Here is a 21,257-nt window from a genome sequence, read left to right on the forward strand (position 1 = left end):
TGCCTAGTTAACAGGTCTTCACATATGACCTCCAAAATTTACCTCTTCCAAATCAGTTCTGGTTCCCCTTTTGCAATTTCCCAGGACCCAGTGCCGCTGTTTTATAGCACTTGCCACAAGTGTACTTCATTAGTGAATGTGAAAATATTTGTTTCATATCTGTCCCTCCTGTTAGATTGTAACAGAGATTTTGTGTCCTCTGTTTACCTCACTATATCCCCAATGCCTAGCACAGCTCCCAAGTCATAACAGGCCCTCAGTAAATACTTAGTGAATGAATGAATGAATGAATGAATGAACAATACCTTTGTAAACATAATTTTAGGACAGTATAAAAGTCAGTATAGGTCATGATTATAATTCACCCAGCCATTCTCTTATTTTTTTCATTTAGATTGTTTTCAAATGTTTACTATTACAGTAAAGATAGAGAGGAAGGTGTAAAAATGAAATAAAATATTATTCAAACATCTGAAATTTCTCTTAGGGGGAAGCTTTCTTCGGGGAAAATCCTTGATTAAGAGTTTGGGGGTCTGTAACTGTGTATGGTGATGGATGTTAACTAGACTTACTATGGTGATCATTTCACAAAATATTGAATCATTATGTTGTATGCCTAAAAGTAACATAATATTGGGTGTCAATTATATCCCAAAAAAATAAATAATTTTTTTAAAGTTTGGGGTAGATTGATATTTTAGGAAGTATATGGCAACTGGTCCCCAAAACTTCAAAGAAGGGGAATTAACTGCTCTTCTAAAACGGGGAGATGAATTTTCTTGTTGTTCTAGAGGGAAAAAGTAAAAGTGAGAAAAGAGGAGAGCCATGATTTAATGGTGGGTACTGACTGGGGACAGGCCATGAGAGGGTCCCTGATCATAAGGTGGCCAAACAAACCCTAGAGAACAGAACATAGTTTGCAGTCTACCTGTCCCCATGAATCTTAACTTTTAAACAATGTTTTTGTTGAGGATTTTTCCCCAGAACTAACAAAGGGCTTGGATTTCATGTCTGGATTGACATGTAATAAAAGAAGCTGTGTGAAAGAAGCAGGAAGCAGGAGGCAGACAGTCGGAACATCTCCCAATTTCACCCTGCTCTCCAAAGGGCAAGGTCAAGAAGGCTGCTCACATCTGGGTTGAAAAAAAAAACCTCCGAAAACAAACCTTTGGCATTCTCTCGATAGATAGATAGATAGATACATAGATACATAGATACATAGATAGATAGTTGATAGATAGATAGAGATAGAGATGATTGTCTCTTTTAGAATACATTTCCAAAACCAGAATGACTGGATAAAAGGTTAAACACACATTTAAGGTGAAATTATTTCTAGCAGTTTATGTTCCCACTTTTTTTCAGTAGAAAATTCTAAAGAATAAAGCAGCAGCATTCTTAGAAATGGTTGTCTTGGATTACAAATTCCAGTTCCTTCTGGGTAAAAGTCATCTCCCTTCTATTCTTTGAAACTACACACACCATAAGTCCTTAATAAATGACTGTGGAATTAAATTCCTAGCACTTCTGGTGCTTAAAACTAGCTATTTTTATATGGACTTTTTCCCCCTGTATTTCTAAGAAGACTGCAATATGTCTTGATTTTTTAGATCATAAGTCCCCCCATTCCCTGACTTATAAATATCTCAAGTCTTCAAAATCATGTTGTGTATTTTACAAGAATCTTGGTTGTGTGAAATTTCCAATTCTGTTAAAAACTTGTTTTTTAAAGGATCTTAACATACCTACTCGTAACTAGCATAATAAATTCACAATGATTACCTAAATCTTTCTGACATTCAAGTAAGATTTTGTTTGTGTTTAGTTTTTTAAAATGTACAATTATTTTTAGCCCGTACTCCTTTTTTCAACCTACTTTGATTTTCCTTTTTACTATATGTTATTAAAAATATAGCCTAGGGGCGCCTGGGTGGCGCAGTCGGTTGAGCGTCCGACTTCAGCCAGGTCACGATCTCGCGGTCTGTGAGTTCGAGCCCCGCGTCGGGCTCTGGGCTGATGGCTCGGAGCCTGGAGCCTGTTTCCGATTCTGTGTCTCCCACTCTCTCTGCCCCTCCCCCGTTCATGCTCTGTCTCTCTCTGTCCCAAAAATAAATAAACGTTGAAAAAAAAATTAAAAATAAAAATAAAAATATAACCTATATGGTAATTAGCCATATGGCTGACAACACAAAAAAAAATTAGAACAATAATTTCAGAATTGTTCAAGGAGTCATTTTTTTTTTGGACTCTGTTGACCTAAATTAGAAAAAGAAAATGCATCTTTAAGAAAAAAAAAAATTAACCTGGAATAACCTTCTCAATAGCCATTTCGTCTTCTATCTATATCTTATCAAAACTTTAAAGGGTTTTTTAAATCAAAATTATTCTCTTTCTCCAATTGATCCCTTGGCCTAATGTATTTGTGGTTGGCTTAGGGCACAAGAATGCCACCTTTAGAAATATATCCTACCGTTATAACCTCACCAAGATTCGCGTACAAGAAGGTTTATTGTATAATCTGTAATATCAAAAATCAGGAAACCATGTAAATCTTCAACATTAGGAGGACAGTTAAATAAATTGCAACCAATAAAAAAAAGAATGAGATATAACTATATGTGCCAATACAAAATTCATTGTAAGACATATTTTAAGTGAATAAACAGCAAAACATTGTGTATACTGTGTGTTTTGTATGTTTGGATTATTTCTACTGGATTATTCATAATAATATGAAACTCATAATAATTGCTGTTTCTAGGGAAAGCAGGTAGGATGTGGTTTTGAGATGGAAGAAAAGCTTATGTTTCATTGAAATGTTTTCATTTTTTACCATGAACATATATTAGTTTTTAGTTAAAAGTAGACAATCAGATGGAGGGGAGGAGGAACTTTGGGCCTATATTTCATGAAAACAATCAAAATCCTATAAATTTGGACCAATGGTAATCAATCCAAATTGTAGATTGGCTGCTAATTTATCTCTGATCAGCAGCATTTCTACCTCTCACCAGATCTTACTAAGATTTTAACCGCATGCCAAACAATCATGTACTCAGTCATTCATTCACTGGATCTTTCCATCTGTGCTGATTGGGCCTGTGCTCTCCCAGGCCCCATCCCAGGATGCAGAAACCCAGAGGTGAGCAAGAACAGAGACAGGTCCTGACCTCACTGAGCTTATGGTCTACCATCAAAATAACTGGAGAAATCAGGATGAGTGCTGGGGGAGCACTTGAAAGGGCTTCCACCAGTCTAGGCATCTGGGAAGACCCCTAAGGAAGGATGTTTAAGGCGATACCTTTAAGATATGTGGGAGTTAACTAGGTGACCGGGGAGAGAAAGGCTGTTCTAAGAAGAGATGGGCAGATGGTCTCTAGGAGGACATGGCTCTGGGGCACAGGAGAGCGCTGCATTGAGAGACTGAAAGACATCTAGAGCAGATGAGACATCAGAAGAAAGGACAGGAGCAGTAAGGCTGCAGAGACCATCAGGGAGCAGGTCGTGGGATCTTGGACCTCACTCAGATGATGAGAACCACCGCAAGGTTTGAAGCGGGTGTGTTAGTTTCCCAGGGCTGCTGTAACCAATTACCACAAGTCGGGCGGCTCAAGAAAACAATTCTCTCATAGTTCTGGAAATGTACTCTCTCATAGTACTGGAGGCCAAAAGTCTGAGCCCCGGGTGTCCACAGGGCCTTGCTCCCTCTGCATGCTCCAAAGAAGGACCCTTCCAGACCTCTTCCTAATGTCAGGTGGTTGCCAGCAGCCTTTGGTGTTCTTCAGCTTATAGACGCATCACTCCAATCTCTGCTTCTGTCGTCCCGTGGCATTCTCCTCTTTGTGTCTCTGTGTGTCTGTATCCCTGTGTCCCTGTGTCCCAATGTCACTCTTCTGATAAGGACACTGTTCATATTAAATTTAGGGTCCACCTCGATCCAGATTGACTTTATCTTAACTTGATCACAACTGCCAAGACTCTATTTCCAAATAAGGCCACGTTCACAGACTCCACGTGGACATGAATTTGGGGAGGACGCTATCCAACCCAGTGCAGCAAGGAAATGATATAATCTGATTTGAATTTTAGGAAAACTATCCTGAAGGTATTAGGGGACAGGGAGGGGGCAAGACTGGGAAGACAGATTAATTTCATATGCATCTTTATTATTTTGGAAATGTGAGGTTTATTTTGAATGTCAGACATTGAGCTAAGTGCTGTTTCCATGATATCTCATTCAGTCCTCATAGAGCCATGTGAAGAAATTCAGAGTGGCGACTTTACCTGTCCACGATCACGCAGTGGATCTTCAAACCCATATCCTGCAGACTCTGGAATCCAGAAGCTTTCCATCACCCCAGGCTCAAAACTGAAAGCAAAATGATGAGAATGAGAATCCTTTCACATGGGTTTCCAGGAGGAAGAAACTATTGCCCACTAACAAGGTTCTGTTTGCAAGCACACTTCATATTCCTTATGCAAAGCCAGGGCAAAAGGTGAACAGCCAACATGTCCTGAAGAGCAGTCGTGTTGTAACGCGAAGGAATCTGATGGTTCCAATCACACGGCACGATGTCCAGTGATTCACGCTGGGTCAGAAATGTTCTTTTAAGAAAAGACCTAAGTAAAATCCGTGCTTCACAAACACGAACCCATATTAAAATAAGCCTGCTTTTTATAAGATGAAGAAACTTGAAGCCATTATCTGAAAACTCAGAGGACAGAAATGAATTCGGAGGAAAAAGAGGTTAATTAGTGGGAATTGTTCGGACTGATAGCTGATATTGATCAGAAGCACTGACTGGGAGATCTTCTCCCTCTTAGTTGCTTTTCCTCCATAGTCCACAATTTTAAAGGTGGATTGAAATTTTAGGAGACAATGAAGACCAAGGTTTTCTCACTTGAGCTCAGCATTTTTCTGAAGGAGGGAGGCATGAATATTCTGGCTGTAGGTTACAGTTTTCAGCACCTATTACAATTTTGTAATCTCAAAATCTGACCAGAACACCTAACTTTCAATTTTTTCATTTTGTTCCATGTCTTTTCCCTGCAATATTAAAAGAGAAAGGGAAAGAGGGAGGGGGGGGGTGGGCAGGGGTCATGCAGAGAAAGGAAAAAAACTGAAAGAAGAAAGTAAATACGAGTTCCCAAAGGGAGGGGAAAACAATGGTCCAATCGACTATTGTGAGATTCATTAAGAGTTAAATAAAAATAAAAACTACAAACTTTTAAATCAAGCTTATTTTTTTAAAAACTGATTCCTAAAAATAAAGAATAAATGTGTTTAAAAGCAATTAATAAGGAATTTTTATCTAGGAAGTGAGCGATTTTTGTGCAGAGGGGGGAAAAAAGGCTCCAGGCTTTGCCTCATCTCCTAGAAGCATCCCATATTCTTAGATGTGACGTTGCCTTGGTAACCACAACTTGGTGACCTCGTTATTTCAACCTAATCCTGCTTTGAAATTATAGTCGCTCCACCCTTTTGCCTGGCTAGCCTGATAACATAATCATTGTAAATGAGGATGGGAAAAAACAGCAGGATACAGTCCCTCCGGTGACACAGGACCAGTCTCACCTTATCATGGAAATAGACGAACAATTAAACGGCATGAATCTAAAACCCTAAAAGTGGATTTTCTTATTTTTTATATGGCTTGTTATGCTTATTTTCAAAACCTACTGGTTGATTCAATAGAGCAGGGTATCTTGATGCTACTATATGAAAATGGAAATTTCCTATTGGTGTTAAAAGAAAAAATTAAGGAGAGCTAAACAGTCAAAGGTGAAGTTCTTAATTATGCATTTGTTTTGCCCAACAGCCAAATAGAAACAGGAATCAGAATATAATTTTTTAACAAATAGTGCAGCAGCACCCAGGTTTGCTTGCCCAGCCTAACTTCCTCTGGCTAAAGCCCCACAAATCAGCTGTCCTCTTGAATTCAGATTCCTTCCAGAACAAAGGAGTCTTAGGAGACTGCAATGCCCAAATTCAGAAGGCAGCAAGTGTAAATAAACATAGTTTAAAGGACATGTAATTAACTCATTTGTTTCAATTTGGGTGCTTTGAGATGTCTGTCCTGCTGGGAAACGGAGGCAAATTCCATCCTTTTTCTCGCTCATTTCCTTCTTTTTATTTGTTTCCCCTTTGAGTTCCAAAATGGTTAGGCACAAAAGCACTGGGTTCAGATTTCAATAAAATGTTTACACTGCGCCCCAGTTCATATGCTGAGGAGTCTAGGGAGCTGTGGGACCCTGTCTCTTAGGCTCCAGGATGCCCCTAGGCTTCCCCTCCAGGAGAACCTCCCTATTTCTGAGTGCCCCAGCCCAGCTTGACCACTGTCTTTCCAAGGGATCCCAATGATGGTACTTGGGGGAGGGGAAGAGTTGTGTGACTTGGGTATTACAACCCCCCTAAATTCTCTTGGTGGCAAAGGTCCCACTTCCTCTGCCTCTCCACTTTGTTCTTCCCAAAGAATAACACTTTGATACGGGTGGATGTGGCATTGGTCTCACAGTTGGGTGTCAGTGATGGCTCACAGGTGAGGGGCCAGTTCCCAGTCAGGGCCATTATCCAGATGGAAGCCTGGACTATATCTGGATATGCCCAGGGCATAATGCTCTAGGCTGGTATCCCTTCCTCTCTGCAAAAAATACAACTATTACCACTTATTTCTTAGAACTTTCAACAGTGTGAGGAAAGTTGTAACTTCTTAAAGAAACTATGCCACATAAATTAAAGTTTTACTGTCAGAATGACACTATCAAATCTCTTTAGAGAAATAAGTTGGAGGAGTGTGCATTTGACTTAAAAGCGTATCTTTCCTTTTTCTGAGAGATGAGTCAAAAGTGGCATTTTATAAAGTGTGAGTTCAAATTACACTTCATGGGGCCACTGGAAGCCCACTCTTCTCTTGCTCACTCTAACCACAAAGAGTAAAAATATAATAACAGCTAACATTTAGGAAGTTCTCACACTATCATTAGCCCCATTTTGCAGAGGAGAAACACAGGCACAGACAGCGAGGTAACCTGCACAGTGTCCCAAAGCCAGCAATGTGCGCAGCACAGCCAAGGTTCAGACGCCCTTAGCTACTCTGCTATTCGGCCCCCATGGAACCTAACTGTAGAGCCAGAACCAATGGATGGACTCCGTGCATAGGCACATCAAAACTCCCTGAGAAGAAATTTCCAAATAATTCAAGCTGTCCAAAGACAGAATAGATGGTCCCAACAACAAAGGAAACACAAAGTATAAAATCTAAGACCAAATACCCTTGGCCTCTCAGTACAGATCTGAGTATAAATATTACATCCTACTGCCCTTTAAGTATTCATCAGATGGGATACTTTTGGCCTGGGGGGGGGGGGGTGGGGGGGGTTCTTAAATGAATGACATAGAGAGAGAGATGGAAATTCATTGGCAGATCAAGCACCTGTGTAGGGATGAGCAAAGAAGAGGAAATACACGTGGTAAGATGAAGGTAAGGGACTGATAATTGATAGGTTTTGGTCTAGACTGAGAACCGAGAGAACTCAGACAGTTACCATGAGGGTCCAAGATGACCACTCCTCCAGAAATAGATACAAAGGCACAGATCATGAGATAAACATAAAGAGCTATGAGCGCATAATTCACTGGGAGTGTGGCAGTCTCCCAACCAAGGGACAAAATGCTGGTAGATGAAAGGACTTTACGTACTATTTGAGCCAGAAAGAAACAAGGATGAAAAGGAGGACAAGAGTAGCTGGAGGGCAGAGATGGGAATCTGCAAAGAGAAGGTACAGCAACGGCAGAGCTCAGACAACAAGTGTCCTGTCACATTTCTCAGAGATCTTCCTTCCGCTCTGCACCCAGTGGGCTCACAAATCACCAGATCACCTTGCCTGTTCCACGCCTCCTTCCCTCTGCCTAGAGTCCCCTCCATCTCCCCCATCACTCCTCTCTTGACTCTCCTTCAGCTTTGTGCTTTGCGTTTCTTCCTGCAAAAACCCTTTCTGGACTCCCCCCCATCCCACACACTGAGTCTCTTTCCTTTTCTTCTCCAAACATCCTATCCTTTCCCTACCTCTATATTGCCATTGTCCTTGCCCTGTGTTCCCTATCACCACCATCACACCATAAACTTAGAAACCCTGTGAAGGTAAGAACCATGACATATATACAGTGCCTGGAACACTTAGTAGGCACTCAATACATTCATTCATTCATTCACTCAACAAATATTTAGTGAATATACATTCAATGGCAGGCAGTGGAATAGAACAGAGAATAAGACACAAAAGCTCCTCACCTTCATTCTTGGGAAGAGGAAAGGGTTTTTTTAATCAGGTAAAGAAAAGCCAACAAGACGGTTATAGACTGTTATAAATGGTATGACATAATTAACAGGATGATGGCATAGAAAAGGAAAATCTTCTTTTAGTCCCACCTCTTTGGATCCTTGGAGAAATCTGTCAACTGCAACCTGAAGCCCCATTCGTTCTTCCTTGGGACACTCATGGAGGGCTTGCTAGGCATCAGACACCGAGACCCTCAGGGAAATTTCAGGCCAGTGAGGAGAACCAACAAGTAAGCCAGGGATTCCAATCATGGTTACAAGGGCAATGACAAAGATATTTACCTGGGGCCATTGTATAATGGAGGAGGTAAAGGGATAATACATAGAAGACTGCAGAAAAGGGCTTTGGAAGGGCTTCTGATGAAGGCGACATTGACCCTGATGATTCAGAGCATCAAGCTTTCTGGGACCAAACTGCCTGGGTTTGAATCCCACCCCCACCACTTATTAACTGTGTGACTTGGATGAGTTGCTTAATCTCTCTGTGCCCTCAGTTTCCTCATCTGTAAAATGAGAGTAATGACAATACCTTACAAGATAGTTGTGAGAGTTAAATCAGTTAGTATATGTCAACTATTTAGAACAGGATGAGCACATGTGTTGACCATTATTATCACTTTTCAGGATGTAAGTTAGCTCAATGAAGGGGCACCTGGGTAGCTCAGTCAGTTAAGTGTCCAAGTTCAGTTCAGGTCATGATCTCCTTGTTCATGTGTTCAAGCCCGGCATCAGGCTCCCTGCTGTCAATGCAGAGCCCACTTCAGATCCTCTGTCTCCCTCTCTTTGCCCCTCCCCTGCTCTCTCTCTCTCTCTCACTCAAAAACAAGTAAACATTAAATTTAAAAAAAGAGAGAGAGCTCATTGAAGGAGAGGTAGAGAAGACATTCCAGAAAGAATAAAAGAAAGAAGATGCCAGGTCAGTCGGTCAGCAGGCTCTGCCTCTGTCCCTGAATGGTCATGAGGAAGATATTGTGCCCAGCACTGTCCTATAGGTTACGGACAGACCCAGGAGAAATAGAAGATGTGGTCTCTATCCTCTAAGACACTGTATCTTAGAGGATATAAACACACAAGACTAAACACATAAGAAAATAATTAAGAAGCATCCAAGATAACATAACCAGTGCTGAACTAGGGGGACAGACACCAGTGATACTAACAAGAAAAATATCAATCATAGTATCCACGTGTTTACAATGTGCCAGGCACTGGGCTAAACACTTCACATGCTTTTCCTGCTCAAGTCAGCCTACAAACCTAGGTTACATGACTTTCTCCAATGACAAAACCTCCAGGAGATTTCAGAGAAGGAAGAGACGAACCAAAAAGCCTCATGAGAACAATAAAGCTTGAGCAAGGCCTTGAACAAAGGAAAGAATATGAACAGAGAGATGGGGGGATTAGGAACGAGGTCAGGGCAGTCTGATGGAAATATAATATGAGCCACGAATACAAGCCACATGTGTAACTTTTAATTTTCTAACAGCCACATCTTTTAAAAATAAAAAGAAGCAGGTGAAATTAACTTTACAGAGTAGTTAGCATTTATTTAATGTATTATTTCAACATGTAATCAGTATAAGAAATTATTAACAAGATATTTTTAATTATTTTTTCTTAGAAAAAGTCTTGGAAATCTGATGTGTATTTTACGTTTACAGCACTTACCATTTGCAAGTAACCATATTTCAAACACTCGAGAGCCACACGCAGCTGATGGCTACCATCTTGGACGGCAGAGTCAAGAGGGAAGAAAGAACCGGCATGGACTGGGTCTTACCAGGTCGCAGTCACTTTTCACACATTATCTAACTTTCCTCACCACCCTCTTGGGAAATACAAATGGGGACACTGAGACTCTAAGAGATTAAGTCAACAGCTCAGTAGGATTTAAACCCAAACCCCACCAATTCTGAGCTGGGGCACTTATGCTGGAACTGACTGCAGCAAATGCCCCCAGGGGCTGTGCACTATGAAGCAAGATGATGCCTGAGCAAGGAGAAACTACCAGATCCCGGGGTCTTCTTCTGAGCGACTTCCTCCCCAACCCCCAAAGCCCACACAGGGCTTACACACCCCTCCTGGATTTGGAAGAGGAGAGGAAAGCAAGCAAGCAAACCTTACCCTTCCTTCCCTGTGAGGTAGCACCGAAAACCCTCGCCCTGCTCCTGAACAGCTAAGCCACTAGAGGGTATGCAGGAGGCAAGGAAGGGCACCTGTGGTCCATAAATATTTAACTTTTGTTGCAGCAAAGTGCAGGATGAGGAAATACTTGGCTGCTTCTCAGCCAGGGGAGCAAGGCTCCCTTAAACCCTTTGCGGGCTCCACTTTGTCGTCAACTACTTTTCTAAAACTATTAAGAGAAGAGAGGGGGAGAGTATAAACAGAATTAACAGTAATTTATGATCTGAAAAAAGACAGCAGGAGTTCGAAATCTGTCTCCATTAGGATGCTTTCCCGGCGTTCCGCTGGACCCCCAAGCCACAGGACCCTGTAGGAAAAGGATGTTTATACAGCATTCCTGGCAGGAGAGACGCTTTTCCTCGCTCCCAGAGGGCAAGGTTCAGCCAACTTTCCACGGAGGGGTCTGGCCTGTGCTGAGCCTGCTGCCAGGACCCTGTTCCGGGCGTGGGCAAACACTGAGCTGTTTAGATTCTTGTTTTATTTCATTTGTTTCTTGCTCAGTGGTCCCTCCCCGATTTCTACAGGGACCTCCAAGCCTGCTCTTCCCCCACCTCGACCATCAGCAAAGCCCACCAAGAGAACTGCCAACAGAGACACTCATAAGCTCTTCAGTGAGAATATTTCTGTGCCCCGGAATTTTTGAGCCAAAGGTTTATTCCATCGCCTAAAGCATGTTTTATGCCATGCAGTTTCACTTTGTGGAACTAACTTTTCAAGTCTGGGAATTGCAAAGCCACGATATGTAGCAGCTTGAATTAGAGTCCAAACGGAGAGGCAGCAGAGCTCCAGAATTACTGTTTCTTCTTTTTCTTTGTCTTTTCCTTTGGGGCGGGATGCTGTGGCCCAGCTGGGAACACTGTCTCTGGCACGCGCTTGCGGTCCACTCAATATTAATGATGCAATCAAGTCTTCAGGTGAATTTCGGAGCTGAAGGGAGAGACAAAAAGAAAATTTTGTAAACCACCCCCAGAATCCGTTAGCTGAAGCTCCACACAGTTTGGGCCTTCCTTCCCCAGCCAGTCTTTTGGATCGCTGGCGACCCCAAGTGGCCAATTTAAAATGACAGTTTTGGGGGGTTTTGTTGATCCTTTTCCCTACAGAAAAGAAACATACTTCAAGGTTTTTTTATTCCCAAATCTTTGTAGCGTTTAAAAACTGCAGAGCTGGATTGAAAAAAAAAATTGTTTAAATGGGGCGCCTGGGTGGTTCAGTCGGTTAAGCGTCTGACTTTAGCTCAGATCACGATCTCGCAGTTCTCGTGGGTTCGAGCCTTGGGCTCTGTGCTGACAGCTCGGAGCCTGGAGCCTGCTTCGGATTCTGCGTCTCCCTCTCTCTCTCTTTCTGCCCTCCCCCCCACCCTGTTCACGCTCTGTCTCTCTCTCAAAAATAAATAAACATTTAAAAAATTTTTTAAACTGCAGAGCTGGAAGGACCATTAATGTCACCTCGCCTGACCATCTCATTTTACAGAAATCCCAGATCCAGAGAGGTGAAGATGGAACCCCAAAATCACACAGCATGTTAGGGTCAAGCAAAGCAGCAGTACAAGCAATGGCTCCAAGAGATTCTACGCAGCCAGATTTGAGTTCCATGATGGAAGAAGAAAATCTTTCCCCAAACCATAAAAGAAACATTGTTCTTACAGAAGAATCACTATAATGAGGCTACATGTTCTAACAGATCCGAAGGTTCCCTTAAGGTACACACGTCTTCTTTCCTCTTCTATGCCTCCACCGAAGAGGATGCGTTAAAGTGAATCGTGGTGGGGCCAGCATGGGAGAGAAGAAGGACATCACCATTTGGCAAATGCAGGTTAGATGCTTATTCCCAAAGGCTGGGCCTTGAGTTTGGCTCTCACTTGCATAAACACTGTCGAGTGGGCATTATCATTCCAATTTTAGAAACGAGAAAACCAAAGCTCAGGGAGACTAACTGACTTGCCCAAGATCAGTTAGCCACCACATCGCAAAAGCAACTCCCTGCATCACTTTATACATGTTTCAATTCACCCGTCCATCAAATGGGGTAATAATGTCTGCCTGTAGAATCAGAAAATGTTGATATTGGAAAGAGCCCTTAGAAGAGCCCACTTTCAAACAAAACGAACCCCCGATACATAAAACAGACAAAAATGTCTATAAGAAAGTAAATCAAAGAGAACATGGGTACTGTGGTAACGAACACCAGGAAATCCCATTCTCCTTAAAATAAAAACTAGAATTTCTAAGGGTTTGCTCCAGGGCAAGTTTCTACTCTTCCACCATATGACACCTTTCCCTTGAGGTGTCTCACTTGGCCTCCTCCTGCCATCAGGAAGCTGGACCCCCCAGAAGGACGCTGCCCACCTCTTGGCATCTCTGTCCCATGTGTGGACAGAATCCCCTTTTCTATCTGCTCTGAGCACCATGGAGACAGTCTGGAATCTCCCCCAGTGCTGCTCCTAAAATTACTGCAGAAGAATAGAGGTGAAGTCACACAGAGTGTGGGAGAAGCCTAAAATCAGTCTGATTTACAGAACATGAAAGTCTGATCCAAATCTTATCAGAAGTGATTCTCTCTAGAGCTGGTAAATCCTGCTCTGCTCCAGGAAGGGTCTCGGCTTTAAAACGCTCTATGTATGCTGTTCCAGCTCCTCACGGAAGCCATGTGGCCACATGCTTCAAGGTCTGGGAAAGATTTCTGCTCTTTGGTCCAGGAATTCTCCTTCTAGCAGTCCACCTGAAGGAAATCATGAAACAGTTCAGGCAGCAATGTGTACGTAAAGATAATTGTCACTAGCTTATGTTCAACTACAAAAAACAAAAAACAAAACAAAACAGAAGCAAATTATGCAACAGTAGGGTTTATGATGTAACCAGAAGATTGGATGACTATGTAACCATAGAAAACTGATGTTTTCAAAGCATTTTTAATGACACCAAATGAAAAAAAAAAGCATTTTAAATGGCATTAAGTGAAAAAAAAGCAGAGTGCAAAACAGGTGCACATTATGTGACCAAATATTTAAAATCAAAATAAGAGAAGTGTGAGTATATGAAGAAAAAAGATAGAAAGAAATGTTCACCCACCAGAATGTTCACAGTGGTTATGACCATGACTAAGTGGTAAGATTAGTGTTGATTTCTTTTCTACTTCCATTTTGCTTTAGTTTTACAGTGATGTTGCATTAATGTTTAATCTGAAAATAAAATATATTTTTTCAAGATATTGAGCCTGTAGCCTAAAACGCTGCTGCATTTTCTGAGGCTCACCCTCCTTACTTCCGCTCTGTCCCCACCTTGCTCCTCTATTTTGGTGTCTTCCTCTCCACCCGCCTCACCTCTGCCCTGTCTTCTGCTTGTCCATCTGGGATCCACATTCATGACCCAGCCAAGGGGCCCCTTAACCCTTCAAGGGGCCCCTCAGAGTCACATTTGTCAACATGCTAGTGCATGTTCTCAATTCCTTATCATTAACTAGAGCAACCCAGTGAAACCCACATTCCCTGTTCCTCTTGGAATGCTTTATTCCTTCCTCCTGGTTGAAAGGCAGGATCCATGTAAATTTGGAATTGATTCCACTGGTATTTATTGAGTGTCCGCTCTGTGCCAGGCCCTATTAGAGCAGAATACAAGAAACAAGGTCCCTACTCTCCAGGAGACGGACAGATAATAAATAAGCATATGAACGAGAAGACTATCAGGTCTGATAAAGCCATGCTAGGAGTGTGTGGGCAGCTACCTGAGAGGGTTATTCTTCAGACCTGTGATGGCAATGGCAAAGGCCTGGAGCAATATCAAGGATGCATGTTAATGTCAAGACGTCTGGAAAAGCCCAGCATCTCCAGGGCTCGTGTATTACCAGTGAATGTTAGCATTGGCCAAGAACTCCCAGAAAGAGAGCTAGCTGCAGGATACTTCGAAAGGCAGACGCATGCACACTAGGCAATGCCAGCTGCCTCCCACTTCCCAGTAATATTCCCTCCCTCCCCTGGCAAGCAGTGTGGGTTAGAGGAGAGAGACCAGAAGAAGGATGTGAAGGGACTTTTTCTATTTCAATGTCCCTGCCAAAAAGGAGACTCCTACCGATAGGCTGTAGGTAGCGTGCTGCTAACTTCTCATGTGTGTCGTTGTTGCTTTACCAAAAGAATAACAAAAGATTTATGGGGCACCTGGGTGGCTCAGTCAGTTAAGCATCTGACTTTGGCTCAGGTCATGCTCTCATGGTTTGTGGGTTCGAGTGCTGCACTGGGCTCTGTGCTGACAGCCCAGAGCTTGGAGCCTGCTAGGGATTCTGTGTCTCCCTCTCTCTGTCCCTCCCCCGTTCTCTCTCTCTCTCTCAAAAATAAATAAACATTTTTTAAAATGTTTAAAAAAGAATAGCAAAAGCTTTAAAATCACTAGCGGCCATAATGGTTTATCTTTATTGAGTTTCATCAGTAAATACCTCAGAGTCTGAGTTCCTGGGAGCACATCATATGTATACCAGATTTAAGAAAGCTGAGACAGGATACAATGAGAACCCAAAGAGTACACAGAACTTCACACTCACTTCTGCTTTCCCAACACCACATTGTAACACACACACTCACGCACACACACACACACACACTCATACTCACACCCATCCCCCTTCCCAGATCATCCATGATGCCCTGTGAACATCCATTCAGAACATTTTCCAACCTTTCTGCAAGTCACAGAGCACTTTTTTCTGGACATAAATAGGGATTTCAACAGGATTTCAACAAAAGCTGTCACTCCGTCTCCACAAAACTCATCAAGCACCAAACAAGAGAGGAAAATGGTTTGAAGCTGATTGTAACAGATTAAGGCAGGACGTTCAGTTCTAAGGAATCGCTGTTTGAGCAGAGTGTCAGATGAGCCGAGGGGCTTGCTGGAGGAAGCAAGAGAGCAGACATAAATCAAGGACACAACACGGCCCCCCCCAATGGCTCTCAGGCCCATGGAAAAGTTTCAGAGAAAATCCAAGAAAATGAAAATGGAACTAGCCCCAAATATATCCCAGATGTCCACTTCCAACTCCCAAGGAACAGGAAGGCAAAACAGAATAGAGCATCTTCCAGCTTTCCTAAAAATATTTAAAATGAAAATGAACCCCTTGCAATATGTCGCCCACTAGTCTGGCCTCCAGAATTTACTTTCTCTCCTTTCTTAAACCAAGTAGCAAATTGACGCCTAAGCATATGCTGCCTTGTTCTCTAAATGTGTCAGCACGTGCCTTGTTCCCAATCGTATGAATGGTTTGGAGGGCAAAAGGGCAAAAGCCATAGCTGGTGCTGGTACTGAGTCCACAGCTGCTAACGGGTGTTCAATACTTATTGATTAAGTGATTGCTTGATTGACCGATTGAAACATAAACCTTATTTATTGATTGACTGAAACACAAACCTTAAATATATGATCTACAGATACATATCACCTGTTAATAAAATGCTCACCAGACGCCAGATTGTGTAGAGAAAGGGTTTGTGAAGTTATTGCCATCATAATAATGGTAAATAAATACCCCTTTAGAGTTTACAAAGCACTCTCATAACATTATCTCTTACCTCCTGTAACAGCCGTGTGAAGTAAGTATTGAGGTTAATTCTCCAGTCCCAGCACCTTTCTGAGGATATAACCAGATGGGCTAATTACTCAGTTCATAAAAGAATATGCCCACTCTAACCCCGGGAATCCTGGATCGAGCTGTGTTAGCAGAAACACACAGCAGTGAGCTCTCCTTGTGTGTCTTCAAAAAGACACACAGAGTCTGAACAATGGCAGCTATAAACAGCAAAGTGAATTCATCCGGAAAGAGAACCTACAGGCTTTATTTTTCATAGTCCTACCACTATTAATTCATCTTTTCTTTGTGGGATGTTTCTGTTGTGTTTTGTGCTTTTAGAGTAATTTTTTGAGTAACTTAGCCCCCCTCCCCACGCGCGCACACACACACACAAATATCTGACACTTAAAACAAAACAAAACTAAAACTAAAATGAGCTAGGGAAAGAAATACTAGAAAAAATAGTTCATACATCAACCTATTCCAGCTCAACTTATTTTATTTTGACAACAAATCCAGTTTGGAACCAAGAAACTCGTTAATAAACCTGTCCTTATGATGTTTCTAGACCAATTTTTCAATTTTAAAGGCTTTAAAAAGTGTGTTCAGGATTGTACAATCCTCCAAAATTTTCAGACTTTTCATGTTATAATGTCTATAATTTACTTTAAAGTGCAACAGTATAGGAAGTGTAATGGGGGCATGTGAATGTGTGTGTGTGTGTGTGTGTGTGTCTAAATTAGTTTCAATCTACCCCACAGGGTAGGTTAGTTAACATCTGAAGAACCCTTATCAGAAATACGCACCCCAGGAGTGTTAATTAACATTTGAAAGATCCTAATTAGAAGTCCCAACTCCAGAAACTCCATGACAATCACTTCAAATACCAAATTCCTCATCTAAAATACAGAGGTCATCCATTTAACATAAGGAATATTTCAGAAATAATTTCTCACTGTTGAAATAAACAGTGTTCAAACATGCAGATTGGCTAAAATACCACATAGGTATCTCTACTACAGCATTAATGGAGAATAAAAATGTGAGGAGCCCAACAGTCTACTTCAGCGGGATATTGTGGCTTGGTCTCTTGGCAATACTATTTTGCACGACTTGACAGAGAGTTCTGTTCCCTGAACCAATTGGAAAGCTGGCTAGTTCTACCTTTAGTTAGAATCCTGCTCCATCTGCCTGCAGTAAACCCTTCTTGCAAGGTGCTTTTAAGAGTATCAAAGAGTAGAGAGCCAGAGCTTCACCAAGAGTACAAGATCAGACCTCTGACTGCTTCTGATAAATGTTTGCACAGGCAGAATTCATAGAAACTTCATGGTAACCTATCCCCTGGTAGGTAGCAAGGTCATGGGGGAGGGGACCATGACCCTTACTTACCTATGATCCTTAGAGGCAACCAATATCCACCAAAACAACATAACTCTGATCAGCCAAACCGACTTTGGACATGGGGCGCCTGGGTGGCTCAGTTGGTTAAGTGTCTGACTTGGGCTCAGGTCATGATCTCCCGGCTCATGAGTTCGAGTCTCATGTCAGGCTCTGTGCTGACAGCTCAGACCCTGGAACCTGCTTCACATTCTGTGTCTCCCTCTCTCTCTGTCCCTCCCCTGATTGCACTCTGTCACCCTCTCTCTCTCTCTCTCAAATATAACAAACATTAAAAAAATTTCAAATTGACTTCAGACAATTTGCACAGTTCAGCTTGAACTAATATTATCTGGGATTGTTGGGAGTAGAATATTATGCTTCTGTACTACATTGTAGACCACAGGGAAAGGTACTTCATCCTCTCGTATGTGGAAGTTTGGGGAAGGTCATTTGGCTTTCTCTCTCTCTCTCACACACACACACACACACACACACACACACACACACACACCATACAGGTCTCAAGATTCACACTCATATGGGTGCTTGGGAGCTTCCATGGGAATCCTTTAATAAAACAGTTCTTCATTCATTATTGGCTATTGATCCCTATGTGAATATTTCACCAGTCAGAAACTCAGAGAAGAGGGGAGATGTGTGGCATCCTGAACCCATACCAGAATACTCTGCGCCCATCAAAATCATTTTTTTTCTAACAATATTTAACAACATGGTAAAATACTTACACATAATTATAAGTGAACAAAGCTTGGTGCTCAAGAAGGTATGTAGTAGGGTTTCAGTTTTATTTTATATACAGAAGGAAAACAGAAGAAAACATCCCCAAAATGTGTTATCTACTTATCACAGAGATGACACCACTAAAGGTTTCTCTTTTTTTTTTTATTTTATTTTAGAGAGAGAGAGACAGAGAGCACAAGCAGGGGGAAAGGACAGAGGGAGGGAGAGAGAGAGAGAGAGAGAGAGAGAGAGAGAGAGAATCCCAAACAGGCTCCATCCCTGCTTGATCTCACAACCCTGGGATTATGACCTGAGCTAAAATCAAGAGTCAGACATTCAATCAACTGAGCCACCCAGGCACCTCTGAAGATTCCTATTTTCAATCGTTATACTTTCAAACTGCTTTATAATATACAAAAACATTTATATCAAGTTAAAAAAAATGTTACTGTAACAATTTAAATCTTTGCTCTTACCAGAGCAGGCTGAATACCGGTGATGTTCAACAGAATAGAAACCAAGATACATATATAATTTTAAATTTTCTTGGGACCCCTGGGTGGCTCAGTCCATTGAGCGTCTGACTTCGGCTCAGATCATGATCTCAAAGTTCACAAGTTCGAGCCCTCCGTTGGGCTCTGTGCCGACAGCTCAGAGCCTGGAGCCTGCTTCAGATTCTGTGTCTCTCTCTCTGCCCCTCCCCCACTCACACTGTCTCTCTCTATCAAAAATAAATAAAAACATTAAAAAATAATAATAAATTTTCTAGCAGCCATATTTTAAAAATGCAAAAAAAACAGATGAAATTAATTTTAATAATACATTTTATTTAACCCAACGTACCAAAATATTATCATTTGAATGTGAACCCAATATAAACAATATTTGTAAGATATTATATATTCTCTCTGTAGTACTAGTCTTCAAACAAAATGTAGGGTGTATTTTACACTGAGAGCACTAGCTTTATTTCAGACCACATTTCAAGGACTCAATAGCCGCACATGACTCATGGCTCCTGAAAGGGACAACAGAGCTCTATATGCTAGCTACAGAAAAATTAACATCAAAAACACAATGCCAGGAGAGTAGAGGTCTCTCCCAGAGTGCTTTAGACTGGGACATTCTCATGTAGTATATTGTAAAGTTGGGATTGTAAAGGCCGCTGTTTAGACAGTGAGTATTCACGCTTTATTCATTTATTGCTCACTGAGCCATCATCCTCAGTCAGGCGTTTGGCCCGGGATGATGAGGTGAGGGAAGGGGAGTCAGGCCCTCTGGTGGCCCACTGTCCAGTGGGTGAGATGGACCATTAATAGACCGTTGCAATAGCACGCTGTAGATGTGATGATGACACATCCTATGGGGTGACTAGCACACAGATGATGACAATGGCATCGACAGAGCACAGCTTCCTGCAGGAGGGGACAGTTGAACTTGTCCTAGAGATGAATGGAGAGCCTTGGCAGCAGCAGTGGAATGGGCAACAGGCATATATATGCAAAGGGACAGGCCTCTCTCCCAGGACAGGGTGAGGTCAGGGGTGTCTGGGTCACAAGCTGTATCAGAAGAAACACTGGGAAGTGGGAGTAGAGAGAGGGCAGAGGCCATGGGGTGGAGCACAAACACAAGAGATAGGATTAGATTCATGTTCTAGAAAGGCCACTTATTCTTACTCTTCGCACCTTAGTGGGTTAAATAGGGGACCCAAAAATATATGTCCAAGTGCTCACCCTTATCTCCATGAATGTGACTTTATTTGGAAACGGGATCTTTGCAGATGTCATGAAAGGATCTCTGGATGAGATCATCCTGGATTTGGGTAAAAATCCTAAATCCAGCGGTGTCTTTATAAGAAGAGGAGAGGACATACAGAGATAGGCAGGCAGGAGAGGCCATATGATGCCAGAGCAGAGATTAAAGCGATGTGTCTAAAAGCCAAGGAATACCAAAGATGGCTGGGAACTCCCAAAAGGTAGGAAGAGACAAGGAGGGATTCTCCCTCAGACCCTTCAGAGGGAGCAGAGCCAATGCATTGATTTTGGACTTAACAGCTTCCAGAATTGTGAGAGAATTAACTTCTGTTGTGTTAAGCTACCGCATTTGTGGTAATTAGTTACAGCAGTTCTAGGAAACTAATACAAGGGATTACTGTGAAATGGAATATGAACAAATGTATGATGCCTATATGCTTGAGCAAAAAAAAAAAAAAAAAGTGCCTGCTTTGATTTTGGAAATTTCCATAAATGTCTAATCTGCTTTAATTTCTCGGCACCCCCCTTCCCCAGCTGGGTCTACCATCCATGATGGTAGAAATAAGCACATTTGTTTTCTTGACTGCCCTGTTTCTCCCACTTCCCTTCTACTGTGTTACATCCCACTCCCCGCCGTGGAGTGCAGTGGACTCTGTGACCTCGGGAATCCCTGCACCGGTGACAGCTCTTACCCCAGTCTTCCATTCCAGCTTTCTTCTCTCAGCTACACGCCTCTCCCAAGTGTCAAGGTCACCCCGTCAGGACCCTGACTTTGCCACTGTCTACAGTATGGGCCCCACACAGTACAGACTCCAGAACACAGAATCTGTGCACGTGTGATGAGCAAACACATTTCCCACATTTTCTATGCACAATCAATACAATAATAATGGAGGTAATTGCTAATTTACAGCGGCATTAATTAAAGAAGGAGGATCTTTGCCTGTCTACCTATAACACATTTTCGGGTTCAAAATCATACATGTTACCTTTAAGGATGCCGTTGGTCTTTGAAGCATTTTCATATTTGCTAATTCAATCAAAACTCAAGAGTTATTGGAACAAATCTGAAGGTGTGCTGACCTCCACAAAGGTACCTTTTGTCATATGTGGTTTGCAAAAGTCAGTATCTAATCTCACCATAATTTATTTGCTAATTGTACACAGATAGGCAATATTCCTACTTCTGAACTCAACCAGTCCCCAAACCCCCTTCCCCCTAAAAATTAGATTTAAATAATACAGTGAAGTCAAACCAAATGAAGAATTCCACATTCCCGGATCGCGGCAGGAGCTTTTTATCATTAGG

The sequence above is a fragment of the Lynx rufus genome, unplaced genomic scaffold (assembly GCF_022079265.1).
Source record: "Lynx rufus isolate CCGP_SWC_20201006 ecotype Redwood Valley unplaced genomic scaffold, mLynRuf1.p SCAF_3, whole genome shotgun sequence".
Taxonomy (NCBI): domain Eukaryota; kingdom Metazoa; phylum Chordata; class Mammalia; order Carnivora; family Felidae; genus Lynx; species Lynx rufus.